General features: G+C 48.8%; 1 protein-coding gene across 10 annotated transcripts in view; it reads right to left on the bottom strand.

The window, feature by feature from the left end:
* The window catches only part of LOC146333958 (transcriptional repressor p66-alpha-like), a 123,225-nt gene that overhangs the window by 96,775 nt on the left and 10,335 nt on the right, over window positions 1-16,115 (bottom strand). Inside the window, exon 1 of one of the 10 annotated variants that reach the window (XM_084825250.1) lies at window positions 1,402-6,542. The exons of the other annotated variants lie outside the window; for them this stretch is intronic. The gene's annotated coding sequence lies outside the window, so the exon portion shown is untranslated. Of the gene's footprint in view, window positions 1-1,401; window positions 6,543-16,115 lie in introns of those variants that run through there. 10 annotated transcript variants of the gene reach the window in all.

Here is a 16,115-nt window from a genome sequence, read left to right as displayed (position 1 = left end):
TTTGTAAACTGCCCAGAGAGCTTCAGCTATTGGGTGGCACAGAAATGTCATAAATGAAGCAAACGGAATGAAATGAAATACTTTGGCTGTTGGAAAAACTTCCAAGATACTTAATCAAGCACATAAAATTAACATGCTGTACTGCCTCCCCTAACTTGGTGCCCTCCAGATGTTGAGGACTAGAACTCCTAGCATCCCTGACTGGCCATGCTGACTGGGGCTGATGGGAGTTGCCCCACATTACTGCCCAACATCAGCCCCACACAAAATCCTGCCTCCACCCCACCCCAGTGGTTAACAGGCATCCACAGACAGTCACTAACAGACTAGGCACCTATTTGATCGCCTGTAGCGAGTTAAAAATAGTCCCAGGTGACAACACAGGGAAGCATGACCAAAATTGGAAAATGGTTGGTTCCTTGTGTGTATTCAGTCCATCGATGGAACACACGTGACTAACATACAGAGAATCGGGTTATTTAATCCTTAACAGGCAGCAAAATTTTATGGCTTGTTGTTCAATTTTCCCCTTTAAAGCCACAAATGACAAACTTGAATGCATGGCAAGGAAGGAAGACATCAGTATTATTAGCCATGATGGCAAAAATGGAATCTCGATGTTCAGAAGCAATTTATCTCTGAACTCCAGATGCCAGAAGACAAATGAGGAATTTTATGCCCTTCACATTCTGCTTACTGGCTCCTGGAGACATTTGACTGTCCACTGTCGGAAGCAGGATGCTGAACTACATGGCTGTCAAGGGCTCCTTGGAGGCCTCTCTCAGTCTAATCCAGTAGCCAAGTCCAGACACAGACAAAGGGATTCTTTTCAAAGCTTTATTCCTCTTTTACAACTTAACAACTCTACTATTAGCAACTAGATATGAGCAGCAGAGTACCTATGCCCACAGTTGGTCCCCGTTTGAAGGAGAATCACTGCCAGACCCCTGAACTTATGGGCTAGGGAGAGTCCCTCCCCTTTTCCCTTGGATCCTCTGGGCGCAGCCGTTGTTTGCACGCCAACCGGGCACTACACCTCCTTTCCGCGCCCTCCATTTGGCGCTGCTCTCTGCGTCGGCGTCACACGTCCATCAAGTCTGCTTCTCGCGTTCTGTCACTCCCAGGACTGCTATCTAAGCTAGGAATGCCAGTGGGAGGAATCTCCATCAGCTGTTGGCCTTGGGAAAGAGGAGCACGCTCCTCTCCCAGGAGCGACTCCTCTTCCTCAGAATCAGAACTACTCTGGGATTCTATGGGCTCAGTGTCCACCCTGACAACGGCCCTATAAAGGCTGCTCTTAAAAGTGATTTAGTTTAGACCCAATCTATGTTGGAAGATCAGGAGATGCTTGATAAGTTCAAAATTTCCTTTCTAAGGCAAGTATTTTTTAACGCCCCTTACCTGACAATTTATTTCATCTATGTTGCAGTATCAGAGCAGTTCTTAAAGCGGTTTCCTTCTGATATTGTTTGGTAGATACCCTGGGTTGAAGACAGTATGTAGATATAGTAATAGAGGAATATGAAATGTGGATTGCATCCCAACAGGACAACTTCCCCCAACCCCTCTCCAGATGCTTTGGACTTCAATGCCCATCAGCCCCAGCCAGCATGGACAATGGTCAAGAAGGCTGGTAGTTGTAGTCCAAAACATCTGGAGGGTACCAGGTTGGGTACCTCCAGGTTGGTGAACCCGACTTTCCAAATGGGAAGGCACCCCACCCCCCCAGCAAACGTATGCTTTCCACTTGGTCCCAAAATTCTTTGTAGTAATGTGAAAACAGGAGAGCACGTGGTCTTTCCAAGATGGGAGTTCCTCAGCTGCATTTATCCTGGCCATGGTAGTATCAGCAACATTTCGCCCCTAAAAAGGCTATTTTTAACAGGTCCTTAAGCCACATGGATACAAAGCCAAGAATGGCTTTGTATTCAAGGATCCTTCTGCAACCTTAAGGACTAGAAGCTTTAGAAAATGTGGAATTGCATATTCTCAGATGTCAACTCCTGCATGCAATATACAAGTCCTCTCTTCACAAGCATACACATAGCCCTGATAATACTCTTGCTGGGGTCTGATATAATTGGTGGACACAGGGAACAGCTTATTCTTGTACTCCTGCAAAGCCTTCATTTATTTAAAATTAGTCTGCTTTTCCTCCATGGGGCAACGTGAAGAACTCTCCCCCTCCTGGATGTTCTGCTCACACCAACCCTATGGAGTAGAATCACAGAATAGTAGGGTTGGAAGGGGCCTACAAGGCCACAGAGTCCAACCCCCTGCTCAGTGCAGGAATCCAAGTCAGAGCAGCCCTGACAGATGGCTGTCCAGCCTCGTCTTGAAGGCCTCCAGTGTGGGAGAGCCCACCGCCTCCCCAGGGAATTGGTTCCACTGTCGTATTGCTCTAACGGTCGGGAAGTTTTTCCTGATGTTCAGCCGGAATCTGGCTTCCTGTCACTTGAGCCCATTATTCCGTGTCCTGCACTCTGGGATGACCAAGAAGAGATCCTGGCCTTCCTCTCTGTGACCACCTTTCAACTCCTTGAAGAGCGCTATCCTGCCTCCCCTCAGTCTTCTCTTCTCAAGGCTAAACAGGCCCAGTTCTTTCAGTCTCTCTTCATAGGGCTTTGTTTCCAGTCCCCTGATTATCTTTGTTGTCCTCCTCTGAACCCTCTCCAGCTTGTCTGCATCCTTCTGAAAGTGTGGTGCCCAGAACTGGACACAGTACTCCAGATGAGGCCTAACCAGTGCTGAGTAGAGGCGAACTAGTACTTCCCGGGACTTGGAAGCTATGCTTCTATGAATGCAGCCCAAAATAGCATTGGCCTTTTTTGCAGCCACATCCCATTGTTGCCTCATATTCAGCTTGTGGTCTACCACAATTCCAAGATCCTTCTCGCTTGTAGTGTTGTTGAGCCACGTATCCCCCATCTTGTAACTGTGCATTTGGTTTCTTTTTCCTGGGTACAGAACTTGGCATTTCTCCCCATTACATTTCATTCTCTTGTTTTCTGCCCAGCGCTCCAGTCTACCAAGATCACTTTGAATTTTGTTTCTGTCTTCCAAAGTATTAGCTATCCCGCCCAATTTTGTGTCATCTGCAAATTTGATCAGGGGCCTTAAGAGAGTGAGTGGCACCTGAACCCAGATCTCCTTGGCGTAACGCCAACTCCGTGACCCAGCATTTCCCAACCAGTGAGCGTCGTCGCCTCAAAAGGCAGGCTAGCAGGGCGCCTGGCGAAGGAGTGCTCGCCTGCAGAAGAGGTCTCCTCAGGAGAAAGGGACTCCTCAGGAGTAGGCTCTGGGAGGGGAGCTCTGGTTGCTGCAGCTGAGCTCTGGGTGGGTCTGGATGGCTTTGGGCACTAGAAACTGAGCCAGCAGTGGAACAACTGGGTCCATCCAGCCTCTGCCGTGTCTCTTGCCTCCGGAATCGTGCCCTGTCTGATGCTCTGGTTCCTGACCTTCTGGCCTGCGCAACGTACCTGACTGCTTTACTGTGTTTGACCTCCTGCTTGTGATCTTGACCGCTCCTGCTGCTGCCTGATCCTCGTTGCCTGACTGGCTGCTGGTGTTCTGACCTCTGCCTGGATTGTTGGCCACTCCCGCCTTAGCTTAAAATGCCTTGGACTGAAACCTGTGTGCCTGACCGTGTGCTTGCCAGCCTGACTACTCTGTTGTCTCGCTCCCTGTACGTGCTTGCAAACAGCCAAGACTCGATCTAGAGCAGCACAAACAATTTGCAATACAGATCCAGAGCACGAGCACAGCTGGTATACTGCAGCCTTCCCCAACCTGGTGCTCTTGTGTTGGACTGCAACTCTTAGCAGCCACCTGCCAGGTTCTGATCACAGAATCTTAAAAGGGCTGGAAAAGGACAACCCCAATGGCTAGGAGGGGGCTGAAACACCTTTCCTAAAGCATTTGGGATGTTGTTTTTCCCACTTAGCAAAGAGGAAACAAACCTGGGGTGGAGAGAGACATTACAGAGAGGGCACAATCCTATGCATGTTTAGACAGAAAAAAAGCTCTACAATTTTTCTGTCTAACCATGCATAGGATTGCACCCTGATAGAATTATGCAGGATTGGGCAAGTTGTGGCCCTCCTGATTTTTGGCCTACAACTCCCATCAGTCCTTGCCAATGGTGAGGGATGAGGGGAGTTGTGGGCCAAAATAGACCAGAAATGTAGGCCAGAATAGGGGAGAGACTATACCTTAGTGGTAGAGCCCCTGCTTGCATGCAGAAGGTCCCAGGTTCAATCCCTGGCATCTACAGATAGGGCTTGGAGAGACCTCTGTCTGGGACTCTGGAGAGCTACTAGTGCCAATTCAGCGTCAACAATTCTGGGCTAGATGGATCAAGGGTCTGACTCTGTATAAGGCGGCTTCCTATGTTTCTGTCTAGAGGGTCACAAGTTGCTCACCCGTGGTTTGGAAGAGAGAGTCTTTCTCCCTTTCTCATAATACTATAACTTAAAGAGCTTCACCCCATGAAGTCTATGGGACAAGGGATTCTGGACTGAAGAAGAGAAGTCCTTCACAAACGGCACAAATTCACCCATGGAACTCACTGCCACAAGATCCAGAGACAGCCATTGGCTCAGATGTTATTACAAGGTGCAGCATGACAGTTAATGGGGACTGGCCATATTGTGCCAGTACTCTTCCATCTGCACTGGCTGCCAGTCCCTTTCCAGGCCCGATTCAAAGTGCTGGTATTAACATTCAAAACCCTAAACAGCTTGGGGCCAGGTTACCTGAAGGATTGTCTCCTCCAATATGTACCTGCCCGGACCCTAGGATCGGCTTCAGCTGTTCTTCTCCAGGAGCCCCTGCCAAAGGAAGTGATGCAAGTGGCTACGAGGAAGAGGACCTTTCCTGCTGTGGCACCCCAGTAGTGGGATAAACTTCCTAAGGAGGTTTGCCTGAGGCCTATGTTGTGCTCTTTCTAGCACCAGGTAAAGACCTTTTTATTTTCCCAGGCATTTCAGTCTTTTAGTTCTATTGTTTTCAATCTGTTATTGTATTTTAAATCTCTGCGTTGCTGCCAGGTTTTACTTTTATACTGTAGTTTAAAATTTTAAAATTTTATATTGTCTTTTATGTTGCAGGGAAGGAGCCTGGGGAAGGAGGACCAGCCAGCAGCTGCACCGGGTGATCCTGAGCCTGCTTCTGCCCCCGCCACAGGTACTAAAGGCGGGGCTGCCAGAGGCAGCGCCTGGGCGTCGCGCTAAGTGCGCACTTAGCGTCGCACTTGGGGTCGCAAGATCTACCCACCTGCCTCTCCAGAGACACCAGCAGCCACAACACCAGCAGCAAATAGCAGCAGCAGCAAAGGGCAGCAGCTTTAAAGACCAGGGGAAGGGGCAAACGTGGACTATCTGCTCCTTCTTCGCTGCTGTTCTCTTTTATCTCTTTTATATTCTTTTAAACTGTTGTGTATTTTATATCTTAATATTTTAATATGTGCCTGGGAGGACTATTGGGCAACTCAGGGGGTGGGGGAGGTGCCACCATAACTGTGGTCACGGGCAGGGGGAGGTATGGCGCTGGGGGATCAACAGGCCAGCTGAGGAGAAGAGGGGCTGGACACCTTACAGCTGTCCCCTCTTCTGGTTCTTCCCCCAACCTGATGGCTCCTGGCAGCCTTACCAGTCTGCCCTCGGGTCTGGTGGTGCTGCTGCTGAATGCCAGGTCGGCCCAAAATAAGACCTCCCTCATCCGTGATTTGATTGAGGATGAGGGGGCTGACGTGGCATGTATTACTGAGACCTGGGTGGGGGAACTGGGAGGGGTCACTCTCTCCCAGCTGTGCCCTCCTGGGTACTCGGTGCAGCACCAACACCGACTTGAGGGCCGGGGAGGGGGGGTTGCCGTGGTCTATAGGAATTCAATCTCCCTCTCCAGGCTTCCTGCTCATTCGAGTGCAGATCTTGAGTGTCTGTACCTTGTGTTGGGTACCTGGGACAGATTAGGGATTCTGTTGGTGTACCGCCCACCCCGCTGCCCATCGGACTCCCTGCCTGAGCTGACGGAGGTGGTCTCGGACTTGGTGTTGAGGACCCCCAGGATGATGGTCCTGGGGGATCTCAACTTCCATGCCGAGGCCGCTGTATCCGGGGCGGCTCAGGACTTCATGGCCGCCATGACAACCATGGGGCTGTCCCAACATGTCATCGGCCCAACGCATATAAAAGGACACACGCTTGATCTGGTTTCCTCGACTGGGCAGGAGGATGGTGATCTGAAAGTAGAGGAATTAACATCTGTCCCTCTGTCATGGTCAGATCACTTCCTGCTGAGGTTTAGACTCCTGGCGGCCTTTCCCCTCTGCAAGGGTGGGGGACCTATTAAAATGGTCCGCCCCCGGAGATTAATGGATTCCGATGGATTCCAGAGGGCTCTGGGGGATTTTCCTGCTGGTATGGCTGGTGCTCCTGCCGAAGCCCAGGTCGCTCCGTGGAATGCAGAGATGACTCGGGCGGTTGACACGATCGCGCCCAAGCGCCCTCTCCCTCTGAGCAGAGCCCGGCCAGCTCCTTGGTATACACCTGAGCTGAGGGCAATGAAGCAAGAGGGGAGACGGCTAGAGCGCAGGTGGAGGAAAACTCGTGCTGAGTCTGACCGAACACAGGTAAGAGCCCACTATCGAGCCTACTCTGTGGCGGTGAGGGTGGCAAAGAGGCAGTTCTTTTCCACCAGCATTGCATCTTCTCAGTGTCGTCCGGCAGAGCTTTTCCGAGTGGTTCGCAGCCTGTTACATTCTGGGCCAGGGAGAGAGACGGTGGAACCCTCAGTAGCACACTGTGACGAGTTTGCGCGGCACTTTGAGGATAAAGTCGCTCAGATTCGTCATGAGTTGGACACCACCATTAATGCAGTTCCATTGGTAGAGGAGTTCAGAGCACCGTCTGGTCCAGTTTTATTGGATGAGTTTCAGTTACTGAGGCCTGAGGATGCGGACAAGGTGCTTGGCCAAGTCCGATCGACCACTTGTGTGCTTGACCCTTGCCCTTCGTGGCTTCTTACATCAGACAAGGAGGGGTTGTCCGGCTGAGTCCAGGAGGTTGTAAATTCCTCCTTGAGAGAGGGAGTGGTGCCTGCTGCTTTAAAAGAGGCAGTAATTAGACCACTCCTGAAAAAGCCTAACCTGGACCCAGAGGATGTTAACAATTATAGGCCAGTGGCCAACATCCCCTTCCTGGGCAAGGTGCTTGAGCGGGTGGTTGCAGGACAGCTCCAGGCACTGTTGAATGAAACGGATTATCTAGATCCATTTCAATCGGGCTTCAGGCCTGGTTTTGGAATGGAAACTGCCTTGGTCGCCCTGTGGGATGACCTCTGCCGGGAGAGGGACAGGGGGAGTGCGACCCTGTTGATTCTCCTGGACCTCTCAGTGGCTTTCGATACCATCGACCATGGTATCCTTCTGGATAGGTTGTCTGGGTTGGGAGTTGGAGGCACTGCACTACAGTGGTTCCGCTCCTACTTGGATGGCCGATTCCAGAAGGTGGTGCTGGGGGATTATTGCTCTGTGCCTTGGCAGTTGTGCCATGGGGTTCCACAGGGCTCTATTCTATCCCCCATGCTGTTTAACATCTACATGAAACCGCTGGAGGAGGTTATCCGGAGGTGTGGGATGAGGTGCCATCAATATGCAGATGACACCCAGCTCTACCTCTCTTTCTCATCAAAACCAGGTGAGGCAGTGGCTGTTCTGAACCAGTGCCTGGGCACGGTAATGGACTGGATGAGGGCTAATAAACTGAAACTCAATCCAGACAAGACGGAGGTACTGTTAGTGGGTGGTTCGTCTGCCCGGCTAGGTGATATTCAACCTGTTCTGGAGGGGGTTGCACTCCCCCCTAAAGGATCAGGTTCGTAGTTTGGGGGTGCTCTTGGATCCAGAACTGTCACTTGAGGCACAGGTGAACTCAGTGGCACGGAGCACTTTTTATCAGCTTAGGCTGGTATACCAACTACGCCCTTATCTGGACAGAGATAGCCTAGCTACAGTTATCCATGCTCTGCTAACTTCTCGTCTGGATTACTGCAATGCGTTATACGTGGGGCTGCCTTTGAAAACGGTCCGGAAACTTCAGCTGGTCCAAAATAGGGCAGCAAGATTGTTAACAGGGACTGGCCTGCGAGCTCATATTACGCCAGTACTTTTCCAGCTGCACTGGCTGCCAGTCCATTTCCGGGCCCGATTCAAAGTGCTGGTGTTAACATTCAAAGCCCTGAACAGCTTGGGGCCAGGTTACCTGAAGGATCCCCTCCTCCCATATGTGCCTGCCCGGACCTTAAGATCATCAGCAGCGGCCCTTCTCCGTGAGCCCCTGCCAAAGGAAGTGAGGCGGGTGGCTACTAGGAGGAGGGCTTTTTCTGTTGTGGCACCCCGACTCTGGAATGAGCTCCCTAGTGAGGTTCGCCTGGCGCCTACATTGTACTCCTTTCGGCGCCAGGTGAAGACCTTTTTATTTTCCCAGGCATTTTAGCTTTCTAAATTTTTATCTTTGCTGTTTTAAATCTGTATTTTAAACTCCTGTACTGCTGCTAGGTTTTATTGTGGTTGTATTGTTATATTGTGGTTTTAATGTTCTATATATTTTAAATTGTTTTATTGTGTGTTGTTTGGTTTTATTTTTTGTGAACCGCCCAGAGAGCTTCGGCTATTGGGCGGTATAGAAATGAAATAAACAAACAAACAAACAAATTAATTTTTTATTTTAATGGTTGTGAACTGCCCAGAGCTTCAGCTATTGGGTGGTGTAGATATTTAATAAATAAAAAGGAGATTAAACCAGTTCGAGGAGGAAGAGACATCAGTGGCTATTACCCATTGTTGTTGTTGTTCAGTCGTTCAGTCGTGTCCGACTCTTTGTGACCCCATGGACCAGAGCACGCCAGGCCTTCCTGTCCTGCGCTCTCTCCCGGAGCGTGCTCAAGTCCATATTCATCGCATCGGTGATGCTATCCAGCCAGCTGATCCTCTGCCGCCCCCTTCTCCTTTTGCCTTCAGTCTTTCCCAGCATCAGGGTCTTTTCCAGGGACTTTTCTCTTCACATTAGGTGGCCAAAATGTTTGAGCTTCAGCTTCAGTCTCTGTCCTTCCAAGGAGCACTCAGGGTTGATTTCCTTTAGGACTGACTGATTTGACCTCCTTGCAGTCCAGGGGACTTGCAAGAGTCTTCTCCAGCACCACAGTTCCAAGGCATCGATTCTTCGGCGCTCAGCCTTCCTTATAGTCCAGCTCTCACAGCCATACGTTGCTCCTGGGGAAACCATAGCTTTGATTATGCGGACCTTTGTCGGCAAGGTGATGTCTCTGCTTCTTACTATGCTGTCTAGGTTTGCTGTAGCTTTCCTCCCAAGGAGCAAGCGTCTTTTAATTTCATGGCTACAGTCACCATCTGCGGTGATCTTGGAGCCCAAGAAAGTAAAATCCGTCACTGCTTCCATTTCTTCCCCTTCCATATTTATTTATTTATTTATTTCATTTCTATACCGCCCAATAGCCAAAGCTCTCTCTCATATGCCAGGAAGTGATGGGGTCAGATGCCATGATCTTCGTTTTTTTAATGTTGAGCTTCAAACCAGCTTTTGCACTCTCCTCTTTCACCCTCAACAAGAGGCTCTTGAGATCCTCTTCGCTTTCTGCCATTAGGGTGGTATCGTCTGCATATCGGAGGTTGTTGATAATTCTCCCAGCAATCTTAATTCCGACCTCTGATTCATCCAACCCGGCATTTCTCATGATGTACTCTGCATATAAGTTAAATAAGCAGGGTGACAATATGCAGCCTTGTCGTACTCCAAGAAAACCCCATGGAACGTATCACAAGGGACTTAAGTTAGTCATGACTAAAGTCCCATTGATTTCAGTGGGTCTACTCTAAGTATGACTAAGTCTGGACTGAACCCAATGTAGAGTTGGATCCACATTAATTGCACTTAAGAGTAAACCTGTTGAGAACAATGGGGGTTTTATTCTGACTAATATGTCCCACTGATTTCAAGGGGTCTACTCCAAGTATGACTAAATCTGGTTCTGACTGTTGAAGTTTTACTTGTGTTAAAGGAACAAGGGATCCAGGCATGATGGAGGTGGTGCCAGGCTGCTGCTTCTTTTCCCTCTGACACCCAGGATTGTCTACACCAGGGATGCGGAATTATGCAGCCTTGTCGTACTCCTTTCCCAGTTTGGAATCAATCGGTTGTTCCATGTCCGGTTCTTACTGTTGCTTCTTGGCCCTCATACAGGTTTCTCAGGAGACAGGTAAGGTGGTCTGGTACTCCCATCGCTTTAAGAATTTGCCAGAGTTTGTTGTGATCCACACAATCAAAGGCTTTAGCGTAGTCAATGAAGCAGAAATAGACGTTTTTCTGGAATTCTCTTGCTTTCTCCATGATGCAGCGAACGTTGGCGATCTGATCTCCAGTTCCTCTGCCTCTTCGAAACCCAGCTTGTACTTCCGGTAGGTCTCGGTTCCCATGCTGCTGAAGCCTAGCTTGTAGGATTTTGAGCATCACCTTGCTGGCATGTGAAATGAGCGCAATTGTGCGGTAGTTTGAACACTCTTTGACGTTGCCCTTCTTTGGGATTGGAATGTAAACTGACCTTTTCCAGTCTTGTGGCCACTGTTGAGTGTTCCAAATTTGTTGGCATATTGAGTGCAGCACTTTAACAGCATCATCTTTTAGGATTTTAAATAGCTCAGCTGGAAGACTGTCATCTCCGCTAGCTTTGTTGTCAGTAATGCTTCCTAACGCCCACTTGACTTCACTCTCGAGGATGTCCGGCTCAAGTTCAGTGACCGCACTCTCATGGCTATCAGGGACGTTCAGATCTTTCCTGTATAGTTCTTCTGTGTATTCTTGCCACCTCTTCTTAATCTCATCTGCTTCTGTTAGGTCTCTGCCTTCTTTGTCCTTTATCATGCCCGTCTTTGTACAAAACGTTCCCTTGAGATCTCCGATTTTCTTGAAGAGATCTCTAGTCTTTCCCATTCTGTTGTTTTCCTCGATTTCTTTGCATTGTTCATTTAAGAAGGCCTTCTTGTCTCTCCTTGCTATTCTCTGGAACTCTGCATTCAGTTGGGTATATCTTCCCCTTTCTCCCTTGCTTTTCGCTTCCCTTCTTTCCTCAGCTACTTGTAAAGCCTCATCAGACAGCCACTTGGCTTTCTTGCATTTCTTTTTCTTTGGGATGGATTGAGTTGCTGCCTCCTGAACAATGTTACGGACCTCCGTCCATAGTTCCTCAGGCACTCTGTCTATCAGGTCTAATCCCTGAAATCTATTCCTCACCTCCACTGTATATTCATCAGGGATATGATTTAGGTCATACCTGAACGGTTTAGTGGCTTTCCCTCCGTTCTTCAATTTAAGCCGAAATTTTGCAATAAGAAGCTCATGATCTGAGCCACAGTCAGCTCCAGGTCTTGTTTTTACTGACTGTATGGAGCTTCTCCATCTTTGGCTGCAAAGGACATAATCAATCTGATTTCAATATTGACCATCTGGTGATGTCCATGTGTAGAGTCGCCTCTTGTGCTGTTGGAAAAGACTGTTTGCTATGATCAGCGTGTTCTCTTGGCAAAACTCGATTAGCCTTTGTCCTGCTTCATTTTGTACACCAAGGCCATGCCTGCCTGTTATCCCGGTGATTTCTTGACTTCCTACTTTAGCATTCCAATCCCCTATGATGAAGAGGACATCTTTTGTTGGTGTTAGTTCTAGAAGGTGTTGTAGGTCTTCATAGAACCGATCAACCTCAGCTTCTTCGGCCTCAGTGGTTGGGGCATAGCCTTGAATTACTGTGATGTTGAATGGTTTGCCTTGGATTCGTACTGAGATCATTCTGTCGTTTTTGAGATTGTGCCCCAGTACTGCTTTTCCCACCCTTTTGTTGACTATGAGTGCTACTCCATTTCTTCTATGGGATTCTTGCCCACAGTAGTAGATATGATGGTCACCTGAATTAAATTCGCCCATGCTTGTCCATTTTCGTTCGCTGATTCCCAAGATGTCGATGTTCAATCTTGCCATCTCATGCTTGACCACCTCCAGCTTACCTTGATTCATTGACCTTACATTCCAGGTTCCTAAACAATATTGTTCTTTACAGCATCGGACTTCCTTTTCACCATCAGACACATCCACAGCTGAGTGTCCTTTCGGCTTTGGCCCAGCCGCTTCACTCTTTCTGGCGCTACTTGGAAATTCCCTCTGCTGTTCCCCAGTAGTATATGGGACACCTTCCGACCTGAGGGGCTCATCTTCCGGCGTCATCTCTTTTAGCCTTGGGATACATTCCATGGGGTTCTCTTGGCAGGAATCCTGGAGTGGGTTGCCATTTCCTTCTCCAGTGGACCACATTTTGTCGGAACTCTCCGCCATGACCTGTCTGTCTTGGGTGGCCCTGCACGGCGTAGCTTATGGCTTCACTGAGTTACACAAGCCCCTTCGCCACAACAAGGCAGTTATGTCTCTATTAAATCTCCATGTTCAGCAGTTCCCTTCATGCACTGCTTGTGGGCTTCCTAAAGGCATCCTGTTGGTCACTGCAGGAAACAGGATACTGGACATGACCAACTTTTGGGCTTTTCTTACACACAGGTCCATTGGGCCAGTCACATCAAAAGAGCAACCCACATCCAAAGCCTTTCATTAGTATGTCAAGGTGCTAGTACTAGTGTACAAAGCCCTAAAGGGCTCAGGACCCGAGTACCCACCTTCCCCGGTACCAAACAGATTGGCTGGCGAGGCTCTGCTTGCTGTGCTCTTGATTGCGTGTCGCCTTGGGGGGGGACCACACATTGCAGGGCCTTCTTGGTGGCAGAGCAGGATAAAAATACTTTAAATAAATAAAAAATTGTTTCTGCAAAGCCATGTGGGCCATATATTGTTCTTTGGTTTATTGTTACCAGGGCTGGCTCCAGGTGGGCCCTGGGTTTGCCTGGTGGCAGCACCTACAAGCCAGTTTTAAATTTCTCACAATGCCCTAGAATGATGCTACATCAGGAGCATTGTGGGAGATTTATAATGGCAATTTGCAGAATGGGTTAGGGGGCAAATGGGTTGAAGGAGGTTGGGTTTTGCGAGGGGGCTGGGGTCCAGGCAGCCAGAAGGTGCCCTGGTGCTGATGTTTGTTATGAGTCTATTATCTTGTTGTCATACTAAATGCAGAATTCAGGATCCCGAGAACATCTGCTCCAAAAAGTAAGATTCTGGGTGTTAAACGTTGCAAGGATTGACATACACACTCCATGAACTGGTCTATCAAGGGGCAAAGGTAGAGTTTGCCGACGTGGCTTAGAAAGAGTGGAAGGCACCTACGAGAGCAACAGAGGGGAAACAGGGCAACCCACCCTGTTTCCTCACCTTGCCGGCATGAAGGACTTCCTGTACAACAGCAGGGGTGAGGAGAAGGTAGATCTCCAGATGTTTTGGACTTTCAACTCCCAGACACCGTTGCCAGCTTGGCCAATGGTCAGGAATGCTGGGATTTGGAAGTCCAAAAAAACACACACCTGGGGATCTACTTTCTGCCTGCTCCTGCTGTACATCAATTTGCTCAGACAATGGATGGATGGCTTTCAGCCTCACTCTGAAATTTATTTATTTGTAAGATTTATAACCTGCTGTTCAATTGAATGAACTGCAGAGGGTCTTACAACAGTATACATGTATATAAATCTAGATACAGCCACACACACAGTGGCTTTCAGACCCCTGGCAGATGGATAGTGTGCTCCCCTTCAGCTCTGCAGTCCCAGGGAAACTGGCAGCTGCAGCTGAGCTTTTTCTGACAGGGAGGGAACTAGCTCCCTGCAACCTTGCTCCTTCTGATGGCTGGGAAGAATACAGAGGCCAGTGTTGAAGCTAGGCCGCCCCAAGCAAGTACCTGTAAGCTAAGGCCCTGGTGTCTCCAATGTGCTGCCCAGAAACCCCTCTCTCAACACCCATCAGGCTCCCTGCCCTTTCCAAATTTTATTACTTACTTTTTTTTTTACAAATTAAAACATTTTTTCACTGGGAGGCTGGCCTGCCCTCCAGCACCTTCTTTATTTAATTTATATCCCACGCTTCCCCCCTCTTTAAGGAGCCCAAGGCAGCGTACATAATCCTCCTCCTCTCCATTTTATCCTCACAACAACCCAGTGAGGCAGGTTAGGCTGAGAGTCTGGGACTGGACCAAAGTCACCCAGTGAGCTTCAGGGCCGAGTGGGGACTAGAAGCCATGTCTCTCAAGTCCCATTCCAGCACTCTAACCGCTATACCACACTAGCTCTCAGTAATTCTCTGTTCCCTCTGAGCTTAGCTGCAATCCTCATTTGGGTTCAAAAGAGTGGTTTTGTGCTTTAGAGTTCAGGCCTCACCTCTGCCTTGGACAAGTTACTTTTCTTTTATTCTCACCAGTTTGCCTTCAGGGAAATGAGTATTTTGCAACCAGCCATGCCCACCATGGTAGCCATTTCATGAATGAGCAAACCATCTGCCACGGCAGCCATTTTGTGAGAGCACCCAGGACACTCTCATAATTCCAAAAGGGCCCAGCATATAAAAAAAAACCTTTGGGACCTTTCACTAAAGGGCTGGTGCATGTGTGTTAGATACCCTCCAAGGCTTGGCAAAGACTGGCAATTGTCCTGGACACTCTGCAGTGGGTGCCAGCACCTGGAGGTATGTTGCTGCTGAACATGGATATCTGGGAATGATAGGAGTTGGTAGTCCAACGCAACTAGCGGGACCCAGGTCAAGGGAAGGCTGGTCCAGACCCTCATATAATCATTCTGCTGGCTCCAAAAAGCCAGGTGAAATTGGAGAGCGAGGGAGAGAAGAGAGCCTCCTGCTTCATAGGCTGTTGGGTCAACAATCAGGCTTTCCACAGGGGCTATAGTCTGAATTTGAGGAAGGACCATGGGGCTCTTGCCACAGACCCACTCCCAAGTTTCTCACAAATCCAAGGCATACATAAAGGTGAAGCAGTTTGGACACTTGTTTCAAGACATGGACAAAGGGCACATGAAGGGCAAAACTACATGTGACGTGGGAGATCTGTGACCGTTTCCTGGCTGAAATTACACCCCCACACCCCAAAACTAGCACGGGCAACAGGATAATGCTGTGGAACAGCAGTGTGTGTGCAGTATTGATCAGGAAGACAGCACTGTCCCAAGCCAATCCCTCCCTGCAGCTGCTTTTAGGCTGTTCAAAAAGTCATGAGTTTTGTTTTTGAACCTCCTGTGTCACATGGCGTTTGGCCACAACTCCCCCCCCACACACACACACACACACGCTCAGGTGAACAACAGGCTTTGTTTTTGCTCACACTGGGGAGGGGGGTGAAGAGGGCCTCAAAGAGCCCCACATCTGTGTTTTGGTTCCCATGAGAGAAGCAGAGAAGCTGCATCATAAGCAGGCAAGACTAGCCCTTGGGGCTGTAACAGTGGAAGCCAGATATGAATTATCAACCTATCACAGATTCACACCCCCCCACAATGCTAGGATGATGAACCACATTTCCTGTACTACAAAATGTAAACTAACATCCCCCACCCCACCCCACCCCACCCACACACACACACACACACACACACCTCCTGGGGCTGAGATTGTATAAAAGCACTGGTTTTCCCCAATGGGATGTTCTGCAGGTTGTGTTTTGTTAAAAGGGGAACAACAGAACTAGCAGCATCCACCACCCATAGAATACAAACCCTTGTAACCAGTAATTGCTGCCTTCTAAATTTCTCAAGGAGTCACCAGAGAACTCCTCTGGTTGCTTAGCAGCCACCCTGGGGACCTAATGCCATGACACCCTTTCAAAAGGCATGATAGTCCCCTCATAATAATCATATTGTGTGTGTGCGCGCACACACACAAATATACATATACATGCACACGTGTTATGTATATATGAAAATGTGCAAAGTTCTAGCTTTGCACATTTGCATCTCCAATTTATTTTGTCCTTTAAGGAAAAAAGGCTTTTAAAAAACAGAGAGAGAGATGGGGGGGGGCATTAAAAGGTGTAATTAACAGGAAAGTGAAGGTCTTAATTTAGCCACGAAGAAGGAGGGTGGTGATTGGGAGAGAGGAAACAATTAGCCC

Source organism: Heloderma suspectum, chromosome W, assembly GCF_057233095.1.
Source record: "Heloderma suspectum isolate Gila_16-S chromosome W, 16-S_ref, whole genome shotgun sequence".
Lineage (NCBI taxonomy): Eukaryota > Metazoa > Chordata > Lepidosauria > Squamata > Helodermatidae > Heloderma > Heloderma suspectum.
The sequence above is the reverse complement of the archived record's forward strand: the minus strand, read 5'-3'. Positions and strand labels throughout refer to the sequence as shown.